Source organism: Syngnathus acus, chromosome 21, assembly GCF_901709675.1.
Source record: "Syngnathus acus chromosome 21, fSynAcu1.2, whole genome shotgun sequence".
Taxonomy (NCBI): Eukaryota; Metazoa; Chordata; class Actinopteri; order Syngnathiformes; family Syngnathidae; genus Syngnathus; species Syngnathus acus.
The window spans coordinates 8,034,624-8,042,464 of record NC_051105.1 but is presented as its reverse complement, the minus strand read 5'-3'; positions in this window follow the sequence as shown (position 1 = coordinate 8,042,464).

Below are 7,841 nucleotides of genomic sequence, written 5' to 3'. Positions count from 1 at the left end.
GCAAGCGATGCTTGTTGAGCATGAAGCGGGCCGTGAGTGGCCTACTGTTACTGGTAAAGATAAATACAATACTGTTAGCTAATGGCAGGCTCAGGTCTTTGTTTAGTCTTATCTACGCCTCGCGTTAAGAGCTTTCCGAACTTGGAGCAACCCACCGATTACGGTAGCGTACGTACTGTGCTGTATGCATGCACTCAAGAAAGACCGCTTGCCTAGCCTACATAGAATGAGACTTGAAAAGGATTTCAGAGCTAATTAATACAATTGCTTTATGATGATGCCCACTTTAACTATCTAAGCGTGTATGGCTACTGACTCCATGGCAAACACTGACAAGTGTGCCGCCATGAAGCACATCTATAAACATGAACTGTACTTTATTAAATGAACAGGATACAAAATAAATTTGTCACCACAATGAGATGCATGTGTATGTCTTAAAAATGTGTTGCCTAGCATTCTTGTTCACTGTAGCAGAAAAAAAATAAATAAATCATTCTCTCACAAGCGCGAATACCATGACATCATATTCATGTAATAGTAATATTATTGTTATGTAATGCTCATTGCAAATTCCCAGTTAAGGAACAGGCAGAAGGGTGAAAAGGCATGGTGTGAATTTAAATTTAGAATAGAGAAAATGTGCCCACTTTATTTATTTATTTATTTATTTATTTAAACTATCAATGAAACATCAGGACCATAATCTTGCACCTACAAGCCTTGAACCAATTTTAACATAGATCACAGCACGTTGCCGCTCCGGCTGGGTGATGAATATTTATTCAAGCGTCTACAGCCAAATAATTTGTTCACGGAATGGTTTATCCAGGAGTCTGATTTATTTGAGACTCAGATGCTTTCACTTTCAAACGTGCTGCTTGTATTGTGAGGATCATGATTACTTTTAATCAGTGCCCGTTCATGACTGTGGCTGTGTTACTTTCAATCTGTCGTCTTTTTGTGCTTTTCCAACTGAAATGACCTTTTAATATGAATGACTTATTTGTAGAGACATTTTACGCTAAATTGATTTGGATATAGCATATCACAAATCTTAAAGTAGAACTGATCCAGAAAAATCTTCAAACCTAACATGCATATCATACAACTTTAGTGGAGTTTAACAGCATGTTAACATTTATTCAAGTGTTGCAAAAAAAAAAAAAGCACATGCATAATTAATCAACTTCATCATACATGACTTTGAAAAGTCCCTCCCTCAGTTCCCAAAAGCTTATGTGTCGTCAAAAGAAAAGATGATGTAGCAAAGCGGAAACAAGGCCCCAGTCCCAATGCAGTGATTGTATAAAATGTGCGATACAATGATTACCAATGCATAATTAATGCACACCCAATATATTACAGAGCAGGTGGGAAAATTCAAACAGTAAGCAGAGTTTATTAAGAATCTTTCAAACTTCCCTGGGCGACGATATGAGCTCTATTTATACGAGTGCAGTCTGTTTGTGTGCGCAGATGCTCGCCGTGGCCTCTTAATAGTGACAACATATCACGTTTGCCTTTCCGCAGATTGATCAAACCCATTTGTGCGTGTCAACATGCACCACTGCTCTGGCTTCACGTCAATATTTACAGTCCTGTTCTATATTATTCAGCCGTGTGTTGTTTCGTTTGAGGAGACAAGCTGGCGGATGACGGTGACAAATTAGCGGGCTACAAATATTACAATTAGTGGGCGGCTGAAATGGCGTATTTTTTCTCCTCTTGATTAGCAAAGGCCTGATTCTCAGATGCTTCGAAAAGATTATCCTGAGTGATTATCCTGTGAAGTGCTAACACTGATTTTCCCCCCATTGTTGATGTGCTCACAAAAGCATGTGTGGATTTTTGATTTTTTATCTACATGGCCTGTCTGCAAAGTGAGTTACAATGAGAGCAACATGTCCGACATGGCATCGCTAGCTGAGCAGAATCCTGAATTCAGAGAGTGACAGGTTAGCAAATTATTTTGTGATGAGCATTTCGCTCCCAACAGGTTGCATTTGATGAGACAATTAATAAATCCTGTTAGTAGCTCGGTAAAGGAAAGCAGACAGCCGCCAGCTATGAGGTTTCATTGGTAATTAAAGTCCCCATAAAATGAAAATAAATGTCTTCTAACTTTAACCCCTACAGACAGAAAAGTTGTGTGCCAACTTTCAATGATTCATAAAAAGAAAATGGTCACTTTTATGAAATGACATCCAATATTCAGCTTTTACAAAGACACCAGATACTAAACGACAGTGATGCAGTGCAAACCGCAACAACAATAATAAACAAATCAATACATTATCTTTGTGTTACGATAAGCAGTTGTCTCCTAATGTGTGTCCATTGATTGTACCGAAACTAATTACATTTCCCTTATATGTGCTCCATTGAGTGCACTCACTCCATTTGCAAGCCATTCTATTCATATCTTTTGTATACCAGCGGAGCCCATGCTGTGACCTTGGTGGTGTTGACAAAAGCTAGCTCATCTCAAAGCTTTGCTTGATGACACTGAATTGGAGCTTTTTACGCTCTGAAAGTAGCCAGCAAACAAGTGGCCTGCTGTCCTTGCCATCAGTGGGCGTTTAATGCTCGTCAGTACGTGGTCAGTCAATGTCCCCATCAGTGATGTCTTGGGAATATAGTGCAAGGGAGTATTACAGCATGCGTAATATTAAGGAGGGAGGCCTACCCACCTAAGAAACACTTCTTGAAAAATTAAAGGTGAATCTTATTTCCAAGATGCATCTTTGGGAATAAGAAGAGCGCGATTGTATGGCTGCATTGCTTCTCTTTAGGAAACTACCTGAGGTGGAGCTGTGAGTTGATATAATAATATTATACTCCAACCAGCAGCCATATTTAATTATAATTTATCATTGCAGAAATATTTTATTAATCCCTGGGGGCGAGGGGTGTAGTTGATAGTATGATTATTATTGTGGGACTGCCTCATTATATTGGTTACCTCATTTAGCTTCCTGAGCACCAAATATATTAGAAAGGGCTCCAGTATGACACATCAGTGTAAACTACTGGCAGAAGTTGTACAGTATTACATAAAATTCACTTCATACAACTATTTTGATCTAACCCTTGTCTTTTGGGGGTGTAATTCTACTGCTGACCACTAGATGGTGGGCTCGTTAGATATTTACACTGTTTACACAAAATCTTTGTGTGATCCATTGCTCCTGCTCTCAATAAGTGTGTATAATTTAAATTTTAGTGTGTTTAAATGCCATAAAGGCTACGGAGCGATGGAGGGGGGTTGGGGTTACTGTATCTTCCATATGAAAATGTGAAGTCTCCCTTTCTGGTGATGACGGACGGGCAGCCTTGTTGAAGGGACGGTTTGACAGTGAGGGTCTACGGTGGCAGCCCATCCTTAAAAATATGAGTCAGGCACATCATTTTGACTGCATTCAGGTGTTGAATAATGCATGCAGGCTAGCTGCATGCATCAGCAGCAGATGCCCAAGCCTCAGTGGAGTCTGCTCCATGCACACTGCTGCCAGCCCATTTGCAGCAACCACAACACTGGCAAGCCACCAAGACCAGAATAGCGGTGACTTGAATAGTACGCCCATGCTAACCGCCCTTCACTTAGTGCTCGGGCAAGATGGAGGTGCGGGGATTCGCACCTCATCTTGATTGTAAAGGAAGAGCAATGAGTTCACTTTCACGGTTCATTTCATTCACAGTTCCAAGTGACAACACGTTGCTTCTTCTGCGACGGCCACCAGCCAGCCAAGATGATTAGATCTCACGTTTGAACAGGATCACTTTTGGGCAGCCTAATAATCACGGAGCAAACCCCCGAGGCAACACACTCGAATTCTGCCACATCAAAACTTCACAAAATGAGAACAACACTCATCGGAAGCCTTTGAACAATTACGCCCAGCAAGCTAATAGTCCCCTGATGTGCTAATAAGACCACCTACCATAGACTTATGGGCTTAGCATCGCAATGGTTAGCTTATAAGCTTAAGCGTGGTCTGGGGCTAGTATAACCTCTTTCGACTTCTTTATTGAAGGCGGTATGAGGAAAAAAAAAAAAAAAAAAGACTACAAATCTGCACAAATGCAGAGAAATAGTGTCTATACATTATTATGCTTCCATCTCATTTAGTGTCACTAAGCTAGGCTCCAATATTTAGATGAACATAGATCAGGCGCCATTGAAATATACGATTGGATGTGTTTTGGCAAAACAAGCTTTGCTGATTGTTCAGCTGAGTCCAAGCAAGGACACTTCAAATGTCTGACATCTTCCTAAGGGTTTACACAAGAAGAAACCAGAACACAAAACATGAATCGACTAACTTAACGCAACAAAACTAATACGGAAATATAAACAAGACCTGTGAACCTCTGCGCTTCGTGGAACAACCGCAAATAATTAGTTGGCTTCACAAACCGAGACCTTGGATGTTCTTTCAGGATCAGAAAAGTCTATGAAAAACATAGCTTTATTCAAATTGCATTCATGTGCACTGGTCATGGCCACATATGCCTGGCAGTCATAAATCAGCTCCCGCTATTCAAAAGGAAGACTTAGGAGTCCTTGCAGAGAGCTGAAAAGAATGAGAATAAATGACACCCGAGCCGCCTCCCCAAAAAGTCATCTTTTCCAAATAAAAAAGGTTAAAATGATTGCAGTTCTGTTTTAGGGCGCAATACCGACACAAAGAGGTGTATATACAGGCTGGAATGAGCAGAAAAAGAAAAATGGCAATGGAAGTGGCTTGTAATCTGAAATAATTAGTGCTGGCTGTCCAAAGGATATTTACACCTGAATGCCCTGAAGACCACATGCCTGCTAATCAACAGACTTTTCAATCAGGCCCATTTTTCCTCACAACTCTGACACAAAACCAATTAGACGTGGCGCTGAGGATCACTTATCAGGTTTCACTTTGCCCTCAGCTGCTGCCACCGTTTTTTTTTCGGGGTTCTCATATGCTAATGAATGAATCACTTTGAACGGTCACCGTGCATCTTTGGCCAACCCGGAGTTTTGTTGACGATGTTACCGGCGCTATGCAATTGCAATTATTTGTTGGCAACAAAAGCTGATCAAAAAGGGCCATTTTGATGACAATTTATCAATATTGGATGTAAAAAGTGGGTTTTTTTTTACATTACTTGGGCTTAGACCATACCTGTTTTTATGAATATGTTACTAAAAATGTTCACGCAAAGAAATTCATTAAAATGTAAAGCCTTCTGGTTGCAGCTTAAGAAGAAGAGGGAGTTTCACAGCTGTGAAATGAGGTTTTGTGCAGGTAGCTGAGCTGAAGAGCCAGCACGGGTGAATGTAGCAATTAACCCGGCGCTTCGTCAACGCTGACAGAAGCCTGCCTCTAATGATGCCTTGCAGTTACGGTCCAACTCCTTAAATGAGGGAAGAATCAGCAAAAAAAAAAAAAAAGAGCTGGAACACTGGACCGGAGCAAAATCTTTCAAACACATATGAGGAAATGTTATGGTCCAACAAAACAAAAAAGGTTGTCTACGTGGTCCTGATGGTGTTAAATAAGAGGCATTTACTGTAATGCAAAGCCCAATAAAAAAATAAAAATTACATTTAAAGGAAATCCTGCTCCAGTAACCAAATTGCTCATTTGAAGAGACACAGAGACAGAAACAAAGAAAAAAAAATGTATGCTTCAGGCTCATTTGTATACACGAGTGGGAGATATTTTTCATACTCGGCACTTTGCTTAATGGGCTCTGACAAAGCCATTGGCGGCCTTTATTTAGATGCAGATGACTTCCTCTACTCTGGCTTCCTGTCATTGCCACAGTTGCTTGTCAGGGAGAAGGAGATGGGTGGAGAGGAGGAGATTTGCTTGGAGCTCCCCCCACACTGATAGTCAACATGGCTGCCTGTCAGTGTCTCTCCTAGCTCCATCTCAACCGCCTTTGGCTAACACCCGTCACGCTTTAAGTTATATCCATCAATGCAGCAATAAGGGACCAAACCAGCCCCCTCTCAATCTTTTCAGGAATTCAGGGGCACTCACACACTCTTGTCTGCCTGTCTTGATATTTATAGGCTGCTGGCAGGTAAAGGGTAAAGGGGATTGTGACTAGTTTAGAACTTTCTCAACAAGCAACACGGCAACGCTATAGCTGCCTGCCACTGTTGGGACACAAGCGAGGAAAAAGTCAGATGGCAAAGCCATTGTTTTCGGTGTGACAACACAATACACTGTGTGACTGCCAGAAAAATAAAAATCAACTCGTATTCTGAATTCCATTGCTGTATCGCATACAGATATTGTTTCTCAGCCTGGAAGTGCTGATAAGAATGCAACCGGCGTACTGCAAGTGCAGGGTTTCCCCTATTTTTGGCCTGTGTGTGTGTTTGTAAGGGGTTTCAACATTAAGGCAACAGTGCCCTCTTGGAAAAATAATAAGCTCCACAGTAAACCAGACAAACCTCCATCGGCATCGCCCGCATTCCTCTAAACATGTTTCAATCCAATTTTTCTGTCCGCACAAGTCATTCATCTTAAATAATTCACCTCCCACGGGTCCGCTGTCACCAAAGGTGTGCCCCAGGGCTCTGTTCCGAGTCCACTTTATTCCATACTAACTCATTCCCATCTGCAACCTCTTCCACAAATACAAGATCAGTTTTCACAGCTACCACTTCTACCTCTCCAGCAAATCCAACTCTCCCCCAACGTCCCATTTTACAGAGCAGCTCACTGAATTCAATCCTTTTAGTGTGAACTTTCTAGCTCTCAACAGCAAGAAAAAATCCTCCTAGATGGATCTAAATCCACACTTGCCAAAATTAAGTTTCCCTACTGACAAATCTATTTCCCCCTCTGGAACTTGTTATTATTTGAACTATGCAACACAGACTTCATTTCGCTGTTAAAAAAAAAAAGAATTTGTGCAACAAACATGACCAACGGACATGCCTGTGTTTAACCGGATGCCCTTCGAGTTTAACTAGTGCCGATTGTGAAGTCTTTTAATGGGCAGTTTGACATTTCCTTTGATGGTGAACAAATGGGTAGAAAAGAAATTAGCTAATCACTGAATGTCATATGGGATTTCTGCCCAACGTTTACCATTGGATAATAACATGAGGTCCCCTGTGAGACAAAACGTAATCACAATGAGTTGCACAGTGAGGTTTCCATTTCATAGCTCAGATGTGCAAATGGAAGCTAATCTTCAGCACCGAGCGTCAAATTCTCTTCCTCCGCTCCTTAGATTAACGCAATCCACTCGGGGTGATGCTAAGTGATTTTTGCACGTCCACATGACGACCAGAGGCCCTTTGAGAGATTGTGATGACTTGTGATGGAGCCCAGAAAGCTTTAGAGTTAGCAGGGAACACGACTTCAAGCAAAGAACTTCAAAGTGGGCTACACGGCCTTGGGCAAAGACTCGCTGCGCTTTCAGCTAAGGTCAGCAGTGAAGCCCTGTTGGACTCACACCTCTTTCATTTGAAACGCGTCGACTACTTTGAGGCATGGTTACACTTGATGGATTCTCAAAGGCTTGTCACTATGTGAATGGCTTAAAAATATTACACTGGAATCAGAAAAAAAAGACACGTCTGGACTGCTAGCCAATCATTCAGTGTAAAATGACTAAACACACAAGCTAAGCTAATTGAGCTAATTCAAAGACTGCAGCTCTCTGCTTGACTAATTAGATTATGGATCTGAAGCACAATGTCTTGACTGACGATAGTTAAAAGAACCCATTTACTACTTTGTTTTCGCGATTGATTGCAATTAGTGCAGCTCAGCCGACTGAATTATTGGTCTGAGCACAGAAGATACAGGATCACTAAAAATACGTGCCTTTTT